Source organism: Rhinolophus hipposideros (genome assembly GCF_964194185.1).
Source record: "Rhinolophus hipposideros genome assembly, chromosome: 16".
Classification (NCBI taxonomy): domain Eukaryota; kingdom Metazoa; phylum Chordata; class Mammalia; order Chiroptera; family Rhinolophidae; genus Rhinolophus; species Rhinolophus hipposideros.
This window is the reverse complement of record NC_138062.1, coordinates 20,334,702-20,360,947: the sequence shown is the minus strand read 5'-3', so window position 1 is coordinate 20,360,947 and position 26,246 is coordinate 20,334,702.

Below are 26,246 nucleotides of genomic sequence, written 5' to 3'. Positions count from 1 at the left end.
ATGAAATGAGAAAGAAGGTAGTATAATATGGCACAGAGGTTTTGAAAAACTTGAAAAAAACATGGTAAACGGAACATTGGGGGAAAGCCCACCACGTAGTGATAGTCAAATGGAGCTACTGGGCTCCTTGAAACACTGGAGACCACTGGTGTAGGACAAAGAGCACCTTTTGGAGCCAGACCATTCTTACTACTTAGGTGCTCTGGGACCTTCTGTAGGATATAATGTCTCTGAGTCTCAGTTTCCTTATCTGTAAAATGGGACCAGAATGATAACAACCTCAGAGGGTTGACAGAGGCATTAAATTATAATATATGCAAAGCTCTTGCTCTCAGCATAGAGCCTATTATAAGTGCTCCCTTCCCCATGTGGTGTACAACCATGAGCTATCTTGCTCAAAACTCTCTACTTTCTTCTGAAAAATGCTCCTTCCTTTTTTGCCCACGTGGTACAGCAGGAGTAGCCATTCTATAACATGACCCAGCCCACTGGCCAGTGAGTCCTTTCTCAGAATTTCTTGGACGAGGCACCAAGAGATAAAGGTGAGATAATCTCTCTCCCATTAACACATCTGAAAAAGTTGTAAGAAAGAAAGCTTGGGAGTTGTCAGCAGTTAGCAGAGGTTTCTTGTAGTGGAGCAGGGCAGTGTGTGGAGAGGCAGATGAAGGAGCAGGTAAGTGGGGAACGACACGAAAGCCCTGACGGGGTCTGATTTCCTGTTACTGACTGTTCCTGAGACCCAGTTTCATTCTTGTCCTCAGCTCTGTGAGGAGTCCCAGGATCCTTATAATCAAGTTCTCTTTTTCTTAGTGTGCAGGATTATGCCCTGACATCTGGGAATTCTGTTTCCCTGAATCTCCTTCCATGTACCGTTCTGGGTTAGAGTTGGTCAAAGAGGAACTTCCAAGAGATTGAAGGGAAGCAAAGACCATGCTTCTTGGAAGGCCATGCTGGTCAGATAGACACAGAGGTATCTGTGGGGCCCACTTATTCTTGCTTTCCTCCACAACTGCCCTGCTCACCCAAAGCAGACTCAGCTCCCTCCTTTCTACCCAGACACTTGGCTGCAGGCTCACAGAGGTGGTAAGGACACATAGATTAGATAACAATATTTATTGCTTTTCTTATCATGGGAGCATCTTCCCATGATCCTCTGTGTGAGCTCCCCCTTCACTGTCCCATGGGAGCAGCTGGGTATAGTTTTTTCTCAGATTTCCTTGCAAGCTCCGACTTACCCACTCACGCTGGTGATTTTAGAGGACGAGTTAGTGACTCTTTCTCAAGTCCTCTGACTTTTACTTCCTCAGCTGCCCACATGGTGTGAGGTCTAACCCAATAAAACCTCTTATTCCTGTACGTCAGTGGCTCTGCTTCTCTGACTGAAGCCTCGCTGCGACAGCTAGTTTGTATTTCTTTCGCTTGCATACAAACCAAAATGGCACAAATCATTTTTTTCTAGATCATTTGCATTCCTTAAACAAAAAGACACAAAATAAAGGGGAATATCAAGGCAATACTTTTGGGGGAAAACAAGAGTATAATGTTTTTAGAGCAGAAAAATTACATATTTTCTCACATCATTCTTTTTTACATGTAAAGAATGGGTTGATGATAACTCAATGGTGATTTTATTTAGACTGTTCTGAACATCTTGAACCAAATTGAGGAAAACATGTGTGATTTTTGCCTCTCCCAGAGGAGTAGGTGATAACTCTTTGAGGAAAGTACCTTAGGAGGCTACCGGGGCCTGGGGCAAAAAAGACACACCTTGAACATGGTATCAGTGACAGTGATCTCTCCTCCATCACTACGGGTTCAACCAGGAAAGCAGAAACACTGGGACACACACACACACACACACACACACACACACACACACACATTTTTTACAGCGATTTGACCTTATACAATTGTGGGAGCTAACTGAATAGTCTTTGTAAGGGTGTTGTCTTTGTGTCTGAGCTGGAGCGCAAAGTCCAGTCTCCCTAAACCTTTGGATACCTCCTTGTGCTGTATACCAGGGAAGTTCTTCAGGCAAAGGGAGAGTAACCCCCTTAAGCACAGTTACCTTAGTTGCTTCTTTTGGCAAAGAAGGCTCAACAGATTATAGGTGGTCCAGTACCCAACTTCATTGGAGCTTGCCCATATGTCTCCATTTCAGTTTTCTAAGGTCCTAGTCATGTAGGGCATGTCAAGATAGCCCTTCCTAGGTGAAGGACAAGTTGTTGCTTCTGGCCTGTATCCATTTTCTATTGCTGGTGACAAATTACCAGAAGCATAGTGGGGTACAGCCCAAATTTATTCTCTCACAATGATGGTAGGTCAGATGGATTCTCTGCTCAGGTGCCCATTAGTCTGAAATCAAGGCTCTGGATAGGGTGGTAGTTTTCATCTGCGTCTAGCGATTTTTTGTTTTCTCTTTTTGGAAGCCCTTTTGGAGATGTTTCTTTGTTAGTGTCCACATGCAAGAGGGTGTGATTCTGCTAGGACTCTGTTTCTCTCACCTTAGCCAGGTTCTTTTCTAACCTTCCTCCCATTACTTATAATACCTAATACAATGTAAATGCTATTTAGATCCTCCTTATACTGTATTGGTTAGGGAATAAAGACAAGAACAAAAGAGTCTGTACATGTTCAGTACAGATGCAACGATCACAGGCCTAAGTACAGAGTACTCATCAGCCACCACAACACATAATTTTTCAAATATTTTTGATCCATGGTTGTTTGCATCTGCAATGCTGAACCTGCAGATATGGAGGGCTGACTGTACTGTGAATCACCATTTTGTCCATAAAATCTTGCATCAATAGTATTGCTAACTGTGAAAGAAAAGCATATAAATCTTTCTTTTCTTATAGGGGAAAAAATAGCAAACACATATTTCCTTTTTAGGAATAGAAAAGAATGTAACGAAGTTCTTATTAGCTAAAATTTGACTGCTAGGGAAGTCTCATGACATATGAATCTTTCCTTGCTTTTTTTTTTCTTGTATTTACTTATTTATTTTTCTTCTCTTTTTTCTTTTTGTCTTTTTGGCAGTGCCCAAAACACAAAGGGAGAAAGAATAAAACTATGCAGTTTACTTTATCACTTATTAAAGATAGCTTTGCCCTTTAAATGCTTTTGAAACATTGTTCATATAATTTAAAAAGTCATAGCAAAGGGATTATTGTGAAAATATATGAATGTTAAAAATTATCAGCCTATGTCCATAACTGACTCATCACTAACCTTACAAAACGATTTTTTAAAATGTATATAATATTCAAACCTATATATATATATAAAAAACCTCTGTGTAACTAGAATGCAAGAGAGCCACTCCACAGTTATTTTTCCTGGTAGTTGATTTTCTAAAAGCCTGACCACAAGGCATCCTTTTATTTGTTTGGAATTTTGTCTGTTCACCCACCTAAACCGTACTAGCAGGAAACACCACCAGGTCGCGCTGCTGTTCCACAATGGAAGCAAAGGGGCTGGGTCTGTGGGGAATTCTCAGAGGTCTCCGGGAACCCTATTATTTCTGCTTTTGAAGCAGAGGAGTGGAGACAAATACTTAAAAGGAAGAAGAAATTCCAAATTCACTCTGATTGAAAAATTGGTATTCAGCAAAAAAGATTTTCTGAGAACATTGTTCTAGTTCCTTTTAAAAAAATTGCATTCAACTCAATCCTGTTAGTTAAAACTACTTTCCTGATGTCAAAAACAAAAAAAACAACAGCAAATTCCACTGAAAGTTTTGTTTCCTATAGTCTCTAGTTGTTGATGTATAAGACTATTTGTTTTTTAAATACCAAGATAAGGTATATCTTATTTTAAATTATAGCAGTATCTTTGATGTAATTCAGGCTTTAGAAAATACTTGTATAAGAACTTTTCAGCTTGAAAGAGCTTTTTTTGAGGGGGGAAAACCCGTTTTTCTTTTCTGTTCTTGTTTTTCCCAAATGTCAATATTTACGAGTCAGAGGTTGTGGGAAATGTTACCTAGAGTTACAAGGGGCCAGAGTTTGCCGTCTTAGATCCCTGGAGTGTTGAGTATGAGTGACAGAGGGCAATGTTTGGCTGGAAGGACCCAATCCCTTTCTTTTCACCGTGTGTGTGCCTTTTGAAGTGAAAGGAAATTCTGTACTCAGCTCTGCTTCATAAAATGTAAACTCAAGATGAGCAATGCACATATTTCTCTATATCCTTTTTGCATAAAAACAGATGTAGACTTCCAGAAAGCATCCTCCACCCCCGCCAAAAATAGCCAGAATTATGCAAGTATATTTGAGATTTTGTGATCTCCTCAGAGAGCATATTCTCAAGTCTAAATTTCTGGATACTTTTTCACCATATCATTGTCAAAACATCAGTCACTTCAGGTTTAACCTGTTTTAGGATTTGGGTGGTATTTGTTTTTGGCAGTGGTAAAGACAGAAAGCAATGAGAATGAAACACTCACAAAATTAAGGTAAAAATCTCACAAAATATTAGTAAATTACGGAACTTATATTTACTTTGAAAAGAAAGTGTTATCCATCAGGATGGTAAAAAAAATCGTTATTTAATCCAGGAGACTTATTTTAATTTGTTTTCTCTCAAATTGTCCGTGATTAGGAGCTGAACAAGAAAATAAAAGACAAAAACATCAAGCTTTACTAGGCAGAATAAACTGAGAGATAAGCTGAAAAACTGTGGTCATTAACAAATGAAAAAAACAAACAAACCAGAAACACGTTTAAAAACAGTCATCAGTAAAATATGTCTTCAGGCCTAATGGAAAGCTCTGACATTTATCCTCAATTTCCTCTTGCATTTTATTTGAAGGATCTCCTCCTTATTACTTTCCTCATTTAAATCTTTAACCTATTACCCCCATGGATGGTTAAGGCTCCTAGTGTTTTTAAACTATAGTTCATAATTTTTAAAAAATTTGTTCTATTCACTTCAATAATTCTTTATTTCGCTTGCATTATTTTTATATGTCCCACCCTTAACTGGTTTAAGCACTTAACTGGTTTCCAAAGGCTCCTTGTACAAATAACAAAATTCATAGGACATTTTATTTCCCAGGTCAGGTGATAACTATACTATTTCATTTTGGAGGAAAAGTATGACAAAAGAATTATTGAGATTAGTGAAAACAATAATTAGGGGGAATGATAACAGCAGTTTTCAAGTGTTTGTTTTGGTTTCGTTTTGTTTTTAAAGATTCTCTATGGGAAGATACTTTAATTTTATTTTCCAAACACAAGACCGTGGCCATTGTTTTATTTTCTCCACCCATAGTCAGATAATTCTGAATGCATTTCTCTCACTTACTAGTGGTGTGCCAGTGTTCTGCTGTTTAAATTCCTCAAGCCTCAGTTTCTTCATCTGTCAAAGGGGATAAAAATATTTAGCTCAGAGATGCTGAGAGGAATAAATTAGTCATGTGTTCAGTTCTTGTGTACAATAGGTACCCAGTGCATGATGATTTCATTCTTCCTTTTATCATCAACAAGAATATATATATAAAAAACCAAAAACATTTATATTAAGTACCTCTATGTGGGCAAAATACAAAACTTATTTAAACTAATTTGTATGGTGCCTAACATTTCAACATACGCCATTCTTGCATTAAGCATAGACATGATTAATGAAGTTAACTTTGGAAACAAGACTTGAAACCAAAAATATAATTTGTAGTGCACAGAGTTAGTATTATGATATTTTTGTTAACATTTAATATGTTTATCTGTTGTGTCTAGCACATACATTAACTTCCAGATTGTATGACCATGTGAATGTGTTAAGTTTGTTTTGGAAGAGGTCACTAAAGCATAGTTCTATGAACATATTTCAGGTTTTGGACTTCTGTTCACTCCAAAAACATAATTGTTCAATAAAATTTTATCCTATAACAAGCTGAAAAATAGCCAACTCTCCTTATCTAACAACCGATAACATGGCGTGTCTGTGAAAATCAAACAAGGAGAGGATAGCCTATTGTTCTTTTTAAAAATCCATATATTCAAATGAAAGTCCTCCTTTTCAGATGAGTTGCTTTGGAGCTTTAGACTCTTCTTTCAACCATACTGCTGTTGTTCCTAAACATTTGAGGAAGTTCTTTCGGAATTAACTCTGGGACAACTTAAGGAATCGTATTAAAGGAAAAGTTTGTTTTATTATATTGTAGTCACCTCTCATTTAGGCTAAAGCCGTTCTTATGCAGTTGATTATCATTTGCCTTATTGAATGACTTGGTTGTTTCCCAAAATGAAACTTATACTGATGAGAAAAAGATGTTTTTAACTATTGCGGACATTCAAAGCAATTCTCTCACTGTGGGAAGGAATATTTCCCTAATTGGAATTCCAAAATGGTGTTCAGTAGTAGCAATATCCTTGGAATGTTGCTGCTTGTGTGAGGGGGCAGCATCCATTTGGATAAACTCGGTGTATTCAGTAAAACCCAGTGACCTTGCCTTGCAGTTATGTCTTTTTTTTTTTTTTTTTTTTTAATATAGAAGGAAGATTTATCAAAGTAAGAGGAGGGTTGGCTGGGTAGAGTCTGCTGGAAACTACTGCAAACTACTGCCCAGTTATGTCTTTTGAATGTAAATATCTATGCTGTCAAATAGGAATCCTTTTGGGATGATGAACCCCATACAAAGATAAATGCTGTTATTTAAAAAGGAATCATTGTGAATTTTAAACCAGAGTTCTCTGTGTTCAGTTAGATTCTAGAAACTTCTGAAAAGAAAGAGAAACATATAAAGGCCTTTGTGCCCAGAGCAGGCCTGCAATCTTCCTTTTATCCTCACATGGATTTGTTTAACGAGTTATTGAAGCTTGTGTATATGATTAAATCTAAGCTAGTCATCATGGAATAAAATTATAAAGACTATGTGGTCCATATTTTGAAACAGAAGCAAGAAAACAACATGAACTCATTTGGGGATGAATCCATACTTTGATCTTAGCATAAATATAAATAGTAACAGGATAGAAATCAAGACTAAAAACATTCACAAGCTGTTTGTGTTTAATTATTAATAATAAAAATGGGAGGTTGGTAAAAGAGAAAGAGCCGAAAAAGAAAAGTACAGCCTCTGCTTGGGGTCACATGTAGAGCAAATAAAGCTGTAGGAGTCGACAGCATATCAAATCTGTGACACAACTGAAACCCTTCAGTGGGGCTTCCAGTACGCCAGCATTTTAAGGAGACCCCTGTGGCCCCTGGGCCCTGCTGGCCTGCCATTCTTAGACCCTTTAGATGGTGGGGGGGGAGGGTTGCCAAACTGCTCATTTCCCACAAAACTTCAGCAGACTCATAGTCTGAGCTGGCCATCTGCGTGGCATGTTCCCAATAAAGCTATGTAATTCTTTCAAAACACCCGCATTGTAGAAACCAGTATCTCAGCAAACCTTTTGCTAACTCAGTAGCTCTGCTGTGTGAAAACGATGAACGTAGTATCTTTGACTCACATTTGATTAAACATCTTCTGGAAATGATTATAAAAATTGAAGTGGTATCCATTTTCTTTCCCTATAAATACGCTCTCCTTTTAGATAAAGCCCATGAATGATTTATGTTGCTGCCAGAGATGTGCTTGCTTTTATTTTCGAGACCTAAAGTGTCAGGGGACAAACATCTTTATGACCCCTGTGGTCCTGCCAGGTTGCTTTCAAGGAAGGAAGGCCTCCCTGATGGGGAGAAGTGGGCCCCCTGAAGTGTCCTCACATTCTCACCCTGGCTTGATGCCAGCTTGTGTTTGGCTGTCTCAAACCTCCATGGAAAAAAAGAAATAATAACTTAGAGCAGAATGTCTAGGGCATAAGAATCACAGAAGAGTTCCCCAAATCTTGGTAAAACAACTAAATAGAAGGTTGGTGTGGTTTCAGAGGTGCCTCAAAATGTTTATATCACAAAGTATATTCCCCTTTTTTTTTTCACCTTCCCTTAGTTAAGCAGGCCAACATTCTTCCTTAACTAAGTGAAGCAAGCCAGACATGAGAGGCCAAATAGTGTATGATACCATTTATATCAAATATCCAGAATAGGCAAATGCATAGAGACAGAAAGCAAATTAGTTGTTGCTGGGGGTGGGGTGGGGGGATGGGAGTGGAGAACAACTGCTTAATGGGTATGGAGTTTCCTTTTGGGGCGTTGAAAAAGTTGTGGAACGGGATAGTGGTGATGGTTGTGCAACATTATGAAGATACTTAATCCCACTGAATTTTAATTTTAAAATGGTTAAAAGGGTAAATTTTATTTTATATGTATTTTACCACAATAAAAACTTTTTTCTTCCTTAAATAAAATGCTGGTTAAATGCAACAGAGAGAATAATTGTTAAGTAATTGGCACTCATCAATATCTTAGAAGTAATTTTTAGGGCAATCAAACAATCTCTTAGAGAGGCTCTGGTTATTGGGCAAAATCAGAAAAATTGTGGTGAATGGGAGAGGCTAGGGTTAAATATGTGAGGAAAAAACAAGAAAGCAGGGCCAGCCCGGTGGCTCAGATGGTTAGAGCTCCATGCTCCTAACTCTGAAGGCTGCTGGTTCGCTTCCCACATGGACCAGTGGGCTCAACCAAAAGGTTGCCAGTTCAACTACTCAAGTCCCGCAAGGGATCGTGGGCAGTGCCCCTGCAACTAAAGATTGAACATGGCACCTTGAGCTGAGCTGCCTCCTGATGGCTCAGTTGGTAGAAGCACCGACTCTGTGGTTGCCAGTTCGATTTCTCGAGTCCCGCAAGGGATGGTGGGCTGCGCCCCCTGCAACTAGCAACTGCAACTGGACCTGGAGCTGAGCTGCGCCCTCCACAACTAAGACTGAAAGGACAACAACTTGACTTAGAAAAAAGTCCTGGAAGTACACACTGTTCCCCAATAAAGTCCTCTTCCCCTTCCCCAATAAAATCTTTAAAAAAAAATAAAATAAAACAAGCAAGCAGGTCAAGGTAGATGACCTGGTGTAATGGTGAATTTTATGTGTCAACTTGACTGAGCCACAGGGTGCCCAGATATTTGGCTAAACATTTCTGAGCATGCCTGTAGGGATGTTTCTGAATGAGATTAACGTCTGAATCAGTAGACTGAAGAAAGCAGATTGCCATCCCCAATGTGAGTGGGTCTCATTCAATCTGTCAAAGGTCAGAATAGAATAAAAAGGCTGAGTAAGAAACAATTCTTTCTGCCTGACTGTCTTTGAACTTGGACATTTGTTCTTCTTCTGTCTTTGGACTTAGACTGGAACTTATACCATTGGCTCCTCTGGGTCTCCAACTTGCCAACTGGAGATCTCGGGACTTCTCAGTCTCCATAATTGTTTAAACCAATTCTTTGTCATAAATCTCTTTATATATACGTATATATATTCTACTTGTTTTGAACTAAGTTTGTTCTGAACTTAGTTTGTTCTGAATCCAAACCAAGACAGATTTTGCTACCAAGAAGTAGGGTGCTGCTGAACCAAATACCTAAAAATGTGAACACATCTTTGAAATTGGATAGTGGGTAGAGGATGAAAGAATTTTCAGCTGCATGGTAGAAAGACGGACATTAAGGGTGATTCTGGTTAAGTCTCAGATGGTAACAAGGAATATTTTGTTAAAAAGTAGAGGGAAGGTGACTGTTATAAAGTGTCAAAGAACTTTGCCGAACTATGTTCTAGTGTTTTGTGGAGAGCAGAACTCGCAAGTGATGAAATTGGCTATTTAGTTGAGGGGATTTCTAAGCTACGTGTTGAAGGAGTGGCTTGAGGAATGTCATATGAGAGATGAGAGGGAAGATTAAAATGAAAGAAGAAAGAGATGAATTAAAGAAGGACTTATTAAGTAAAAAAGAACCAGAACTTAAAGATCTGGAAAATTCTCAGCCTCTCCATATTGCAAAAACAATGAGGAAACATGTTCTGAAGAAAACACCAAGGATATGGCTGCACTGTCACTTCATAAATGTTATAGGATTATAGGAGCAAAAACACTTCCAGTTTGAATGGACAGGACAGAAATGGGCCGAAGTAAACAAAGGCTGTAGGATCTTGGATTCTATAGGACAGCACTATGGACCTGCTTGGCTCTGACTGTGTGCTGTTCTTCAAGAAAAGGGAAGACTGACTCTGAAGAAGATTGAGCAGTCATGAGGACAGCCATTCTCAGGCCCAGGAATCAAGGCTATTTTCTCCTCAGTTTTAAAGGGTAGTGCTGCCTCTCCTGTTTCTGTAGGCCAGGAAGATTCCCCCCAGTGCCTCAGGAGTGGGGCTGCCCTGTGGAACCTTAGGAGCTGGGTCCCCCAGAGCCTTTGGGGAAGCAACCCTGTCTGCCAGCGCCTTGCAAGTGGGACTGCTGTCTTGGTGGGTCCTGAAGGCAGAGTTTTTAAACCAAAGAGGATTTTTTCTTGAGCCTTAAGATCTGATGGAATTTGCCTTGCCAGGTTTCAGACTTGCTTAGGACCTGTCACCCCTTTCTTCTTTCTGATTTCTGCCTCTTGGAATGGGAATATTCATCCTGCGATGTATGCTTGTTCCACTTGTTTTTCCCTTGTATTTTGGAAGCACATAACTTGTATGGTTTCACAGATTCAAAGCTGGAGAGAAATTGTACTTTAGGATCAATTATCACTCAAGTTTCACCCATGTCTGATTTAGATAATATTTAAATGAGACTTTGGGTTTTATACTTTAGAGCTGATGCTGGAATGAGTTAAGACTTACGAGGCTGTTGGAATAAAATGAATGCATTTTGTATACTAGAAGGCCGTGGATTTTGGCAGGCCAGGGGAAGAATGGTATGAACTAAATACAACCCTCCAAAATTCTTATGTTGAAGCCTTAATCGCTGATGTGATGGTATGGATATGAGACCACTGAAGAGTAATGAGGGTTCAATGAGGTCATGAGGGTGGGCCCTTCATGATGGAATTAGTGCGTTTGATAGCAGTAGAAGTAGTCGTAGTAATAATAGTAGAAGAAGAAGAAGAAGAAGGAGAAAGAGAAGAAGAAAGAGAGAGAGAGAAGAAGGAGGAGGAGGAGGAGAGGAAGAAGGGGAAAAAGAAGAGATAATAGAAAGAAGAAGGACAAGAAGACATCTCTCTCTTTCTCTGGGTGAGCACAGGGGAAAGGCCACGTGAGGACACAGCAGAAGGCAGCTGTCTGCAGCCTAAGGAGAGGGACCTCTTACCAGACATTGACCCTGCTGGCACTTTGATCTTGGCTTTCCAGCCTCCAGAGCTCTGAGAAATGAATTTCTGTTTTTCATTCCACCCAATCTATGGTATTTTGTTATGGCAGCCTGAGTTGACTAAGACACTTCGTGTGTTTCAGTTGGGAAGGGACAGAACAAAAATGAAGGTGTGCTTGAGGGAGGAGTGGGCTGAAGCCAACCCTGCTTTCTTGTCTTTGTTCAGGGCTGTTGTTGTCCTTTGGAGCAGGGGGATATTACATTCAGGCAACCATGTGAGTTTATCAAAATGGCAGTCACTCTTTTCAGGCCTTGTCACGAGGCCTGGGGAGACACATCCCTTCACACAGCCCAGTGCAAGCCATTAAAAAAGGTGACTGAAGCGTCACCCATTCATATGTTCCTTAGAGACTAAAATCGAAGTGAATACATATTTGAAATTCTTTGTTAGAGAATGATCGTATTCCTTAGACCCAAATTCCTGAGTCATTAATGCACCATAAAGTATTTTGACTTGTTGGAACTATGCATGTTTACTTCTACTGATGATTATACAATGACTTTTTGGTGTTGGAGGGAAGGTGGGGTGTAAGGCGGGAACTGTTATCAACACCATGTGATTGCATGGAGAAAAGCAAAAACTACACATCCATTTGCCATAGTTGTACTTTTCAGCAAATATTAGGGTCAAATGACTTCTTGCTGTTTATTTTTTTTGTGGGGAGATGTTGGTAGTCTGAATGAGTACCTCAAAGGAGAAATTTAAGAAGCCACATCTCTGCATTTTGTTGAATTATAAAGAAGCATATCTGTTTCTATGAGATCAAACTGATAGTTGCCAGAGGGGAGGGTGGTGGCGGGATGGATGGAAAAGGTGAAGGGAATATAGTCAATAATATGGTAATAAGTTTGCACCGGTGACATGATTACTAGGCTTAGTGGGGTGATCACATTAAGGTATATAAATGTTGAGTGACTATATTGTACACCTGAAACTAATATAATATTGTACACAACCATAGTTTTTTAAAAAAGAGGCAGATTGGACAGAAGCTTCCTTTTGTGAGCTCCCTGGCAGTGCAGGGTGCTGTTTGGCCTTTGCAGCCTAGCTCTCACTTCTCTTTATATACTTCCCTCTCCTAATCCTTTCCCTTTCTCCCTCCCCCGCCCTACACAGCCCCTTTGTTGTAGCCACATTGACCCATTCCCAGAACACTGGGGTCCTTTGCAGAGTCCATCTATCGCACATGTGTTCCGTTGGCCTGGAAGTTCCTCTTGCTTTTTTCATTTGGCACAACTCCTTCAATCTCCAGACACACCATGACAACTGAACTATAAGAAACCCTGAAAATTACATCACACTGGTCAGCAATTAATGTTATAAATAATTCTTGGAAGAATCTAATTTGGCTTTCTTATTGGGTCTTTTCTTTGAGTAGAAAAAATATGATCTGAACTCTTAACTGACCACGGTAGAAAATATACACAAATCTGTGTATTTTGTAAGCACAGATTCCCTCAGGGTGATTGACCTCAAGGACTCTTGCTCTGCTGTGTGAAGCCCGGGGAAGAATCAGGAGCCCCTGAGTCCTGCCACACAGGCCTGGGTAGTCAGTATGTAAGCTACAAAGTGATCTTCAGAGCGTGCGTTGTCCTGACTCAGCTTGGGATTCCTGAGTGTGGGTCTGGCAAGGGAAATGGTGGAGAAGAATGAAGAAAGCCCATTACTTGAGCTATTATTGTCTACCTCTGGGTTAAACTGGGTAAAACTGAGACCAGAGGGATTTATTTGTTTGACTAGTTTATTTATTTTTAAAATTTTTTATTTTTTTAATGGGGGAATATTGGGGGACAGTGTGTTTTTCCAGAGCCCATCAGCTCCAAGTCGTTGTCCTTCAATCTAGTTGTGGAGGGCGCAGATCAGCTCCAAGTCCAGTTGCTGTTTACAATTTTAGTTGCAGGGGGCACAATGCACCATCCTATGTGGGAATCGAACTGACAATCCTGTTGTTCAGAGCTCATGCTCCAACCAACTGAGCCATCTGGCTGCCCCTCGACTAGTTTATTTTTCAGTGAAGCTCTTGTTTGTTTTGTTTTGAGGTAGTTTCTTTGGAGAGATTAAGGGCAAAGCAGAGTGGAAATTACTTGTTTGCTCATGTAATCCTATAATAACTACAAGTGTGTTGTAGTTTCTGGTTCCCACAAAGAGGTTTGTACGTGTGTGTGTGTGTGTGTGTGTGTGTGTGTGTGTGTGTATTGGAATATGGGGAGACAGGAAGACAGGAAAAAAGCCAGTGTTTCAGTTCCAAGGCTGTCAGGCAAGAATTCTTTTCCTATTTAGGGAATGGTCAGTATTTTTTGTTTTATTCAGGCCTTCAACTGATTGGATGAGGCCCACCCACATTACGGAGGGCAATCGGCTTTATTCTGTCTACAGATTCAAATCCTAAAACACCCTCACAGACACAATGTTTGACCAAATATCTGGGCACCCTGTGGCCCAGTCAAGTTGATACATAGAATTAACCATCACACCATCATAGTCACTCTTTTATATCCACTATTAAGTCTTTACTGTTATGTTATAGCTGTTCTAAGTAAACAGGGGACAACAACACTATCTTGAGTAAAAACAGATGTAGGTCAGCTACCCTCTAAACTCCATATAGTGTATGTCTGAAAGCTCTTGATGCTGAAAATAGCACAGAAAGACAGTTAGCAAAATAAAGTCAAGATTGCAATAAGGGTCAGGGGGCCTGTATTCTAGTTACCAACTAGACATCTGATCTTCAGTAATTTATTTAACCATTTTGGAATTTGGTTTCCTCTTAAAATGGGGAGTTGAACTAGATGATTTTTAAAGATCATTTCCAATCCCAGGATCTTGGGTTCTTGGTAACTGAACAAACTGCCAGGGAGGCACTATATGCTGGTGGGCAGTGTGACACACAGAGATACATAGTTGAAGTTATATACAGCACAAAAATGACAGAAATAATTTGCCCTGCCTTTCTTTGTTCCCAGTCAGCGCAAAGTAAACAGAGTTTATTCTAAGAAGTGTCATGTCTTCTTCATGAATTTCCTCATTTCAAGTCTCTTCTTGCCCAGGCTACTAACCCTGCCCTCACACGTAATCCAAAATGTCTTCCCTGCCTCAACTGATTATGCTTCATTGAAAATTTATTTATGTTGCAATATCATTTCAGCCAGACTTTTGGAGTTTAATCTTGTTATTCTATTTCTGAAGTTAAAGGCTTAGCCCTGGTTAAAAGAAATTACACCATTAGCAAACTGGTGAGAAAACGTGGGTCTCTGCAGTCTCTAGAAATCATATTTTGTTTAACTTGATGGATCATGAAGACTTAAATAACAGTTTTGGTTTGCAGAGTGAGAAAAAGGATGGTCAGAAGGAATGGGACATGGTTTTCCCACTACCTTCCCCAGCCACAGAGTGCGGAAGGGGGTTGGGCAGCTGGGCCCAGGTTGCTGGTGAGGGAGTACAGAAATGCCCCCTGGAGGCCCCAGAAAACAGGATGCCTCTGTGACATGGGGACCCTTCCTGGCCTCTTTGAACCAACTCCGCCCTCCCTTTCCTCTGCCCCAAGGTCCTAAGTGATTCTAAGTGTTTTCTGACACAATAATATTACTTTAGTTTGAGTTTCAGATGGTAACTTTCCTTAACTGTTTTTTTCTAAGAATATATTCATGGATCTCCTGGTATTTTTTTTGTTTTTTTTTAAATTAAAGTTTATTGGGGTGACAATTATTAATAAAGTTACATAGGTTTCAGGTGTATAATTCTATAATACATCATCTATATATCACACGGTGTGTTCACCACCCAGAGTCAGTTCTCCTTCCATCACCATGTATTTGATCCCCTTTACCCTCATCTACCACCCTCCTTCCCCCCTTACCCTCTGGTAACCACTAAACTATTGTCTGTGTCTATGCGTTTTTGGTTTTTCATTTGTTTGTCTTCTTCCTTTGTTGTTTTCAGTTTTACATACCACATATCAGTGAAATCATATGATTCTTGCCTTTTCTATTTGACTTATTTCGCTTAGCATAATAATCTCAAGATCTAGCTAGCATAATAATCTCAAGATCTAGCCGTGTTGTCACAAATGCACTATTTCATCTTGTGGCAGAGTAGTATTCCACTGTGTATATATACCACATCTTCTTTATCCAATCATCTATCGAAGGGCACTTTTGTTGTTTCCATGTGTTGGCCACTGTAAATAAAACCACAATGAACATCGAAGCATATCTTTACAGTAAATGTTTTCAGATCTTTTGGGTAGATACCCAAGAGAGGGATTGCTGGGTCATATGGTAATTCTATTCTTAATTTTTTGAGGAACCTCCACACTGCCTTCCATAGCGGCTGCGTCAGTCTCCTATGTTTTTAAACTATTGGTGCATAATTGGTTCATTGGAGCATATTCCTTTTACCAGGAAAGCTATTTTTGCCTTGTATGTTGAAAGTCAGTGTTGCTAAATCCACTAAAGGGAGCCTGCTTGCTGAAAGGAATCAAAGTTTAAAAAAAATTATTGAATTTTAAAAGTTTAAAGATTGGCTGAAAAGTTAACACAGTGTATTAACAGTGGTTGTCTTTGGTATTTAAATTTTCATCTGCATTTCTCAATTTTTACCCCTAGTAATGAGCAAGTAAAGTGCAAGGAAAAAACAGTATTAAAATTTACAAAACAAGCCGTTTTAATGTAAACAAATCCACTTCAGTAAACAGCAGCACAGTGAAACCTTTTAGAGAAAAAAAATCAAGAAAAAATTTGCATTTGAGAAGGTATCTATCACACATCCATTTCACAGAATGGCTGCCCAAGAATGGTGAAAAATTAAGAACTGCTTGGATAAAGTTATATCTTACCTCAGTATTGGATAAGAGACTTCCTTATCACATTTAGAATATTACTCATTTGATTACTTTTTCTCTAAGAAACTAAATATTGTATTAAGTGAGACTTAGCTAACTTATTTTCCTTATTAGAAAAAACCCAATTTTCTTAAAAAATAAAGCCATTGCTAGGAAAAATCAAAATATATTATTCCTTCCATAAATATGATATAATCCTCCTCCTTGCTTTGACTCATTTATTATGGAATTGTCTAGGTGCCCGGGATTTCCGATAATTACAGAAGTATTACTGTATACCAAATTTCTGACGATAATAACACTGACATGATTATAACAACAATAACATGCGCTTAGTGTTTTATAATTTCCAGAGCACTTGTGTACATATTCTTGAATGATCCACAATATCGTTATATCCAGATAAGGAAACTGATTCTGAATGGTCAAGAGGCTGACCCACATGACGTACTGAAAAAAGATTGTGCACTTTAGAATTAGACAGACTAGGATTCAAAACCAACACCATCGTGTACCAACTGACAAACATTCATGTCCTCAGTGACCCCTTTTCTCCCTCTTTCCTAATGATGCCTTGAAATAATGAATATAGTAAATTGCCTGGCACATAATATGTTCTCAATAAACGTTCGTTCTCTTCCCTTTCTCTTATAAACTGCATTGTGGGTTCAGAGCATCCTTTGAGAAATGGACCTCTTGGTGAGGGACTGCCTGGCTTCTCTATTCTTTCGCATTTATTGTACTGATGGGCTCTTGGGCATTTTCATGCTCTTGTAGAGCAGACCACAGATCCACGAGCACCAAAGTGTCCACTCTCAGGACCTCACCCGGTGCCCAGCCCTACGTAAGCCCGCTGTGCACGATTGTTGTGTGAATCACTGAGCTATGGAATGAATCCACAGGTTTGGCTTCTGGACACAGCACAGGAAACACCCTCGGGTGCCTGACCCACTTCCATGTTTGCCCTGGTTGCGTTAGTCACACTGTGCCCTTTGAAAGCCCCTTGTACCTTTGCAGTAGAAACCGTGTAATTTCTACCCTCCTATTCATCTCCAGTATTTTGAATCTCTGATACTGGTGACAGCTGCCTTCTTGTCCATGCGCCAGGGATGGGAGCCCCTGATGTGCAGAGTCCCAGCCAAGGTGGCAGAGACGGAAACTGAATAACCTCCATTAGAACAGGCACTGGCAGAAACTACTTCTGAGGGTGTGTTTTGTCATCTAGGCCTGTTGCCCTTAGTGAGCGTGGTGGAAAGAAGAAATTTTGAAAGCAAAGACAGCCTTGTGGAGGAGTTCCGAATTTGGAGGCGGAGTTTGGGGATGGGAAAAATACTGCATTCTATTTTCATTCACTCCCAACTGACAGTTATTGTTTCCTTCAATTATGAATATAGGCAATAAATACATCACAGTGGTGTTAACAGTACCTATGACTCTGTCGCCAATAGAAATCATAGATATTTCACATCACATTACAGTTGTTGGCACATCTCTCAAAATATCACCTATGCTCATCACTACTTAGAAATTATGATGGTTGTTTGACCTGCCATTAAATCTTGCTATTTCATGTGTGAATACAGAAGAAATATAGTGCTTTATCACAATTTTGTTTAAAAAAATGTTCTGATAACAGTATTTTAATGTTATTGGTGTTGTTATAATTCTCTATGTGTTTTAAAAATGCATTTAAGAGTCTTATTCACTTGACTTCGAAAAGGGTTCCGTGACCCCCCAAAAGATTAAGGACCCCTGCTGTGGTCTGAATGTCTGACCCCAAATTCATATGTTGAAGGCCTAATCCCCAATATGATGACATTTGGAGGTGGGGCCTTTGGGAGGTAATGAGATTTAGGTGAGGTCTCGAGGGGTGGAGTCCCCATGATGGGGTTAGTACCTTTATAAGGAAAGGAAGACAGCCCTCTCTCTCGGCTCTGTGAGGGAACAGTCATAAGGGGGCCCGGAAGCAACTCTCACCAGATGCTGAGTCTATGGTCACCTTGATCTTGGACTTCCCAGCCTCTACAACCATGAGAAATAAATGTTTGTTGCTTTAGCTACCTAGTCTGTGGCATTTTGTTATAGTAGCCCGAGCTGACTAAGCCCCTGTATAAGGAGAGCCTTGCACTAAGAACTTGTCACAAGTGGGGAATTGGTGGCACAGCATTCACCAAACAAGATACCTTTATTCAGGGTATTCACAGTACTGCTGTAGCATGGCTTAGCAACATTTTCATATCAGAATTGTTCCCAACCAGCTCTTTGCCCCGTATCAGACTCAGCTAGTACCAAGATATGAGAATTAATAGGTTAAGCTATTAACCCATTTAAGACAACACATGAAAGTGCTTTCTTGGGAGCATAACTTTAGAAAAACTGAACTGACCCATTGACTCACAGGCCTTGGCTTCTTGACAGATCTTTCCCCTCTTTGGTAAAGACTTTAAAGACACATCAAATGGTTAGTTAGTGTCACACTATTTTTTTTTTTTTAATGTCCTGTGTATTTGTGGGGAAGGATGGTTTTTTTTCTTTAAATGTCATTTTATTTATTTTTTTCTCCACATATAAACATTTTTTCCCCTTTGGAGAGATCAAAAGATATAAATTATTATTGATTTATTTATATTGAGTGCTTTTATTTAGCCTTGTATGCATGCTGAGTGCTCACAGAAGGTATTAGATTAATGGGTCTGGAGACTAAAGTCTTCTGTTTATCTACTTATTTGGGAAACAGAAGATCTCTAAGTCATTCAGTGTAAACTTGCCTTCACTATGTATCTATGCCTCAAACTTGATCCAGGAAACTCTACAGCTTCATCCACAAGTCCGTCATAGGGACATGAAAACACTAGCTACCACTCTAAACCATTGTATAAGGAGGTCCTTCCTTCTTTTTCCCTTCATCCTTTTACCCTCTCCGTTGGTATTACCAGGAGGCCACAGATTGGCATTCTCTGATTTTCCTTCTCCCTTTTGCATCCAAAGTACTTAATGTGGCCATAACTATCTCTTTTCTAGACCTTCCTAAATTCACTTTCTTCTTCCTCTTTACTTCTTCTCTTATCCCTTATGTACCTATTTTGTTTTATGTTAGTGGTACTTATCAACTGCTTCCTGAACTAAACAGAAAAGTGAATAAGTAGATTTCCAGTAATAGTCTGTGAAGCTGAATAACCTAATATAGGATGGGGAGACAGACTCTGACCCTGTCAGCTGTACTTCTACCAGAACAGCTTTTATCTATGTATTACGTTTTCCCGAATAGTCCTAGTAAAATTTCACTTGGACAAAGGATTCTGTGGGTAAAGGAGTTTAGAAACCATTAAAGTAGAGAATACTCTTGCCATGGTTTAACATTATACTTTGGCTCTGGTACTTGCTAGGGGAAGACTTTGATTGTCTAATTACCTAATGATGTAAACCATGATAAGTGTGTAGTAAGAGCTACTCTGTTAGCCCTTGAAGCCACATGTCCATGTGGCCAAAAGGACAGAGCTATGAGGTTAGTTATTTGTCTTTGGAGATTGTACTGAGTTGAATTGTGCCCCTCCCCAAATCCATGTCTACCGGGCACCTCAGAAGTGTTACTTTACTTGGAAATAAGATTTTTGCAAATGTAATCAAGTTAAGATGAGGTCATGTTGGATTAGATTGTCCTTATAAGAAGAGGGAAATTTGGACACAGACACATAGACAAATGGAAGACTGAAGTAAAGATCTGGAAAAAGAGGAATGCGGTTGGATCTATTGGGCACAAAAATTTTTGTGCTCATCACAGTGTCTGCTAGGAAGCATCCACGGCAGAGGATTTGCTTGGAAATACAGTGGGCAAGATGAAGCGTCCAGCGGATGTCAGCCAGCCTCTGTCGGTCTTTGTGCAGTGGGCTCATGAATGGAGTAGCCCTGGGTTTCAATGATCTGTTGAGATGTAATAGACCACACCGAAATTTAGGGACTTAAAATAACAGTGATTATTTTGTTTTTTAATTTCTCTTGAGTCTGTGGATTGCATAGGTGGTTCTTCTGTATTGATTCTGGTTGAGCTAGGGCTATTGGCTAAGGAGCCTTGGAGCTCCTCTGCAAAGCCTCTCTACTTGGCTAACTTGGGCCTCCTCATAGTGTTACGGTCTCAGAGTAATCAGTCCTTTCCTTTGGCGGTTGGCTTCTAAGAGGAAGCATTCCTAAATCATGAAAACAGAAGCTACTGGCTTCTTGCTTCTAGTGAATCTTCCTAAACCTTAGTGGCTCAAAACAAAAATATATTATTATCATCCCGTGGATAAGGAATTTGGGCCAGGCTGGGATGGGTGGCTCTTCTGCTCTACATGGTGTCAGCCACTCACTTAGCTGCATTGGACTAGGGGGTGTTTATTCACATGTTTGGCACCTCAGTGCTTCAGTGCTTCTCTTTGTGGCCCATCATTCGTTTATCTAGCCCAAGTTTTTGTAGAGCAGAATATGGGCTTACATACCCTGCACACAGTGCCTCTGCTATTCTTTGTGTCTTATGAACTACTGTACCAATTTACTGACATGGAGCCTTCATAACATTGCCTTGGACCAAGTGACACATTTTGGGGGCAAAGTATGTATGATCAAAGGCTCATGAGCACAAGATCTATGAGTATAGCAATATACCACATCGTTGGGAAACAACGGCAGATAAAATGTTGGAATGGCCTATTAAAGGCTCAGATAACATGAGAGCTTAGAGACAACACCCTGTGGAAGCTTTGGGCACTGTCCCCCAGCTCTGAGATGCACAGTACCAAGTTCTTCAGAGGGTCCCAGAGCCGGACCCGACCCCAGCTATCTATACATATCTAGTGATCTACACACTAGATCAGTTGTTGCCTTTTCTTTCTTCTCTCTCAATCTTCCATTTCTTTTATTGTCCATGAAGTGGTCTCCCTACTAAGACATGTGCCCATCTGACATCCTACAAAATCTTTACAACGTTATTGATTATATTCCCCAAGCTATCTTTCATATCCCCTTGGCAATGTTGTAGTTACCAATCTATGCTGTCTACTACCTTCCTTGAGTCACCTTCCAAATAAGCTACCTGCCCAAATCTCTGTCAGACTCCATGTTGGAGAGAAGTCAGACTCAGACACTTCTTAGGATAGACTACTTTTTACTGTCATGAAAATAAAAAAAGGAAATTAGCATCTTCAGCATACAACTTACTTTTCAGATTGTTTTTTGGGTAGACATCCAGAATTGGAATTGTTGGATCAACAGGTGTGGATTGCATTAGGACTCTAGCTCTACCCATTGACAATAGTGTACCTACTTGTATTATTTCTAGAAAAATATATGATGTTATGTCTCACTTCCCTTGTCAGTTTTCATTTCTATAAGTTGCAAGAAACCAGTTTATGAAGTCAATGGCTTGTTTCAAAAGTCATGAAGTAAGAGTGACTTGAAATAATGGTTCTCGTGCTGGGTTTCATTAGTAAAGTCGGTTTCTCCCTAACTGACAGAGTATAGCTAGTAACAGCTAAACGCAATTGTCTTTCACAAATGAAACTTCTCAAAAAAATGTGTTCATGTACAAGGAAGTCCTTGGACTTTGAACACTTTCTGATAACTAATTTCAACAAAATTGCTGTGGATTTTAGAGGGACAATTGAAAGTCTCTTTTCACGTAAGGGCTTTCTAGGTAATTCAGTATCAGTTAAACCCTTTATCTTTTGATAGGGGTGGAATTTGTGAAGATGTGCACATAAAAAATAATAATAATCTGAATCAGAAAATTTCTTCTTCTCACCCTCAAATTTATAGTGTTCATTTATCTCTGTGTGTTGAAACCATATCCTTTGGCTAAAAAAACCAAAACAAAACAAAATGGACCTTAAAAATAGTTAACTTTCCTGGTAAAGTGATATTCCTTTGCACAATAGGAATCTCCGCCAACTTTGAAACCTGACAAGTTAATTGATACCAAAGGTTATTTTTTAAATGAGTTCATATAAAAGTAATGTGAATTTTTTTTAAGGTGAAGTGCATAAGTGCTCCAGAAATGTATTATTTTAGTGTTTCTAAACTTAATCTCTGCTTGCTACTACTAAGACTAACAAATTATAGGGGACTGGATGGTTTTAAAACCAGTATACCACCCGCATATTTGTGATTACGTAAACATCTGTCATTAAAAGAAACCAGGTTTCGGTTGAAATGGACATCTATTTCCTCTTCTTCTGAAAGTTCCAAAATATTATAAAACATACTTTATAAAAGAATAAAACAAAAAAAAGTCACTGGAAAGTGAGGAAAGTTCAGCAGACCAGAAAATCTGGGGAATTCCTGATCAATTGAAAACAGACGGTGTTGTATTGATGGAAAAAGCAGAACAGTAGAAAAACAAAAAAGTGGTAATGGCAAGGAGTTTAAGGGTATTGGTTGGTAGAGGAAGCAGGGCTATTTTCATGGGTGTGACCTCTACAGTGGCACAGAAGTGGCCTCTACTTGCTTAAATGCTCTGCTGTTGTCTTAAAAGTCTTAATAATTTTTTAATAAGGGACCCTGCGTTTTCATTTTGCACCAAGGCCTGCAAATTATAGGCTGGGTCCTAGCTGTTAGCATTATTCTTCCTCCCCCTAAATTGGGGCTGCGGGTACAATTCTTTACCCTTAGGCCCAAGTTAAAAACTGCTTTTAGTCCACAGTAGGCTTGCCTGAGGCTCAAAGAGAGATTACTCATGCCTGAAAAAAAGTAGCATAGAATTTACGGTAACGCTAGACTTCTAACACAAAGCAAAACAATTTTTTTTTCTTTTTTTAAGAACAAGAAGGAGGTAGAACATTGGGGTAAAGACAGTCTATTTAATAAATGGTGCTAGGAAAACTGGACTGACACATGCAAAAATATGAAATTGGACCACCTCTTTACCCCATATGTTAGAACAAATTCAAAATGGATTAAAGACTTAAATGTAAGACCCAAAACCATAAAACTCCTCGAAGAAAATATAGGAAGTAAATTTGCAGACCTTACTCTGAGTAATATTTTTACTGATATATCCCCTTGGGCAAGGGAAGTAAAAGAAAAAATAAACATATGGGGTTACATCAAACTTAAAAGTTTTTTCACAGCAAAGGAAACCATCAATAAAACAAAAAGGCAACCTACTGAATGGGAGATGATATTTGTCAATGATATATCTGATAAAAGATTGATATCCAAAATTTATAAAATATTCATTCAACTCAACAGCAAAAATCAAACAGCCCAATTAAAAAATTGGCAGAGGACATGAAGAGACATTTCTCTAAAGAGGACATACAGATGGCCAACAGACATGAAAAAATGTTCAACCTCACTAATCATTAGAGAAATGCAAATAAAAACCACAATGAGATAGCCATGGCACTCTGGTCAGAATGGTTATTATCAATAAATCAACAAACAACAAGTGCTGGCGATGCTGTGGAGAAAAGGGATTGATCTCTGGTGCACTGCTGGTAGGATTGCAGACTGGGTACAGCCATTGTGGAAATCAGTATGGAGGTTATCTCAAAAACCTGGAAATAAAACTACCTTATGACCCAGCAATTCCACTCAAACAGGTATCTATCCAGAGAAATCCAAGGCACTAATTCTAAAAAATTTATGCACCCCTATGTTTATTGCAGCACTATACACAATAGCCAAGACATGGAAACAACTGAAATGCCCATAGGTCGACGGCTAGATTAAAAAACTGGTACATTTATACAATGGATTATTACTCAGCTATAAAGAAGAATGAAATCTTACCATTTGTAACAATATGGATGAACCTAGAAAACATTATGTTCAGTGAAGTCAGTCAGTCGGAGAAAGACAAATACCATATGATCTCACTTATATGTGGAATCTAAAGAACTGAATAAACGAGCAAAGTAAACAAAAATAGTCTCAGAGATATAGAGGAAAAACTGATGGTTGCCAGATGGGAGAGGGGTGGGGATGAGGGAGAAGGTGAGGGGACTAGACAGCATAAATTGGTAACTACAATATTGCCACAGGGATACGAAAGACAGTTTGGGGAATATAATCAATAATGTTGTGAAGATTCTGTAGGGTATCCGATGGACACTTGTCTTATTAGGGAGACCACCTCAGGGAAGATGTAGATGCCTGATCACTGTGCTGTACACCTGAAGCTGAAGCTGAACAATGTTGAATGTCAACTATTATTTAATATGTATATATAGTCACAGGTACCAGACTCCTTATGGAGTACAGCATAAGAAATTAAGTCAATGGAATTGTAACAACTATATACAATGTCACACCCAAAGAAGAGGGGCCCCACCACACCATGGGGTGGGGGGCACACAGAGAAGCATCTGTGTTCATCAGAAGGCAGAGGAAAGGGGGGCAATGTGGGCAGTTCCTGTGGGAGGGAATGGGTGACGAAAGATAGGCAGGTTTAGGACTGGCTAGTTTGAATACTTTATTTTTCCAGTTATATTGAGATATAATTCGACATAAAACATCGGGTAAATTTAAGGTGTAAACTGTGATGATTTGATACACTTATATATTTCAAAATGATTACCACAATAGAGTTAGTGAATACCTCTATATCCTTATATAAGTACCCTTTCTTTTTTGTGGTGAGAACATTTAAGATGTACGCTCTTAGCAAATTTCTAGTGTATAATACAGTGTTAACTATAGCACCATGCCATACAGTAGATTCCCCAGAACTTATTCGACTTGTAGATGGAAGTTTGTATCCTTTGACTGACATCTCCCCATTTTCCCCAGCCCTCAGTCCCTGGAAGCTGCTATTCTACTCTGTTTCTATGAGTTGGATGCTTTTAGATTCCACATGTAAGTGAGATCATACAATATTTGTCTTTCTCTGCCTGAGTTATTTCACTTAGCATAATGTCCTCATGGTCCATCATTGTTCTTGTAAATGGCAGGATTTCCTTCTTCCATAAAGCTGAATAATATTCTGCTGCGTATACATACCACATCTTCTCTGCTCTTTCATTTGTTGATAGACACTCAGGTTGTTTCTGTATCTTCGCTATTGTGAATACTACTGCAGTGAACATGGCGGAGCAGATATCTCTTTGAGATCTTGATTTCATAGCTTTTGGATGTACACCTAGAAGTGGAATTGGTGGATCATATACCGTGTTTCCCAGAAAATAAGACCTAGCCAGACCATCAGCTCTACTGTGTCTTTTGGAGCAAAAATTAATATAAGACCTGGTCTTATTTTAATATATTATTATATATTAACATATTTTATTAACTTATTTATTTATTATTTATTAACTTATTTATTTATTATTACATTATTTATTAACTTACTTTAACATATTAAAATAAGACCGGGTCTTATATAATATAATATAATACTGGGTCTTATATTAATTTTTGCTCCAAAAGACACATTAGAGCTGACGGTCCAGCTAGGTCTTATTTTCAGGGAAACACGGTAGTAGATCTACTTTTAATTTTTTGAGGAACCTCCACACTGGTTTCCATATTGGTGGTACCAATTTACATTCCCACCAACAGTGCCCAAGGCTTCCCTTTCCCTACATCCTCACCAAAACTTGTTATCTCTTATATTTGTGATAGTAGCCATTCTAACAAGTGTGAGGTGATCGCTCATTGTGGATATCTTATTTCTCTGATGATTAATGGTATTGAGTATCTTTTTATATACCTTTTGGCCATGTGTGTCTTCTTTAGAAATGTCTATTCAGGTTCTGTGTCCATTTTTTAAGTCAGATTGTTTTTATTTTTTCTGCTACTGAGTCGTATGAGTTCCTTATTTTGGATATTAATCCCTTATCAGACAGATGGTTTGCAAATATTTTCCCCCATTTAATTGCCTTTCTTTTCATTGATCATTTATTTTGCTGTACAGATGCTTCTTAGTTAAACAAGTATTCCTACTTCTGTATTTGTGTTTTTGTTGTTTGTGTTTTTGGTGTCATATCCAAAAACGTTTTGCCAAAACGATGCCAAGGAACTTTACCCCTGTGTTTTATTCTAGGAGTTTTATGGTTTCAGGTTTTATATTTAAGTCTTTAATCAGTTTTGAGTTAATTTTTGTGAGTGGTGTAAGATAGGGTCCAATTTCATTCTTTTGCATGTGATTATCAGTTTTCCCAACATCATTTATTGAAGAGACTATTCTTGCTCCACTGAGTATTCTTGGCTTTCTTG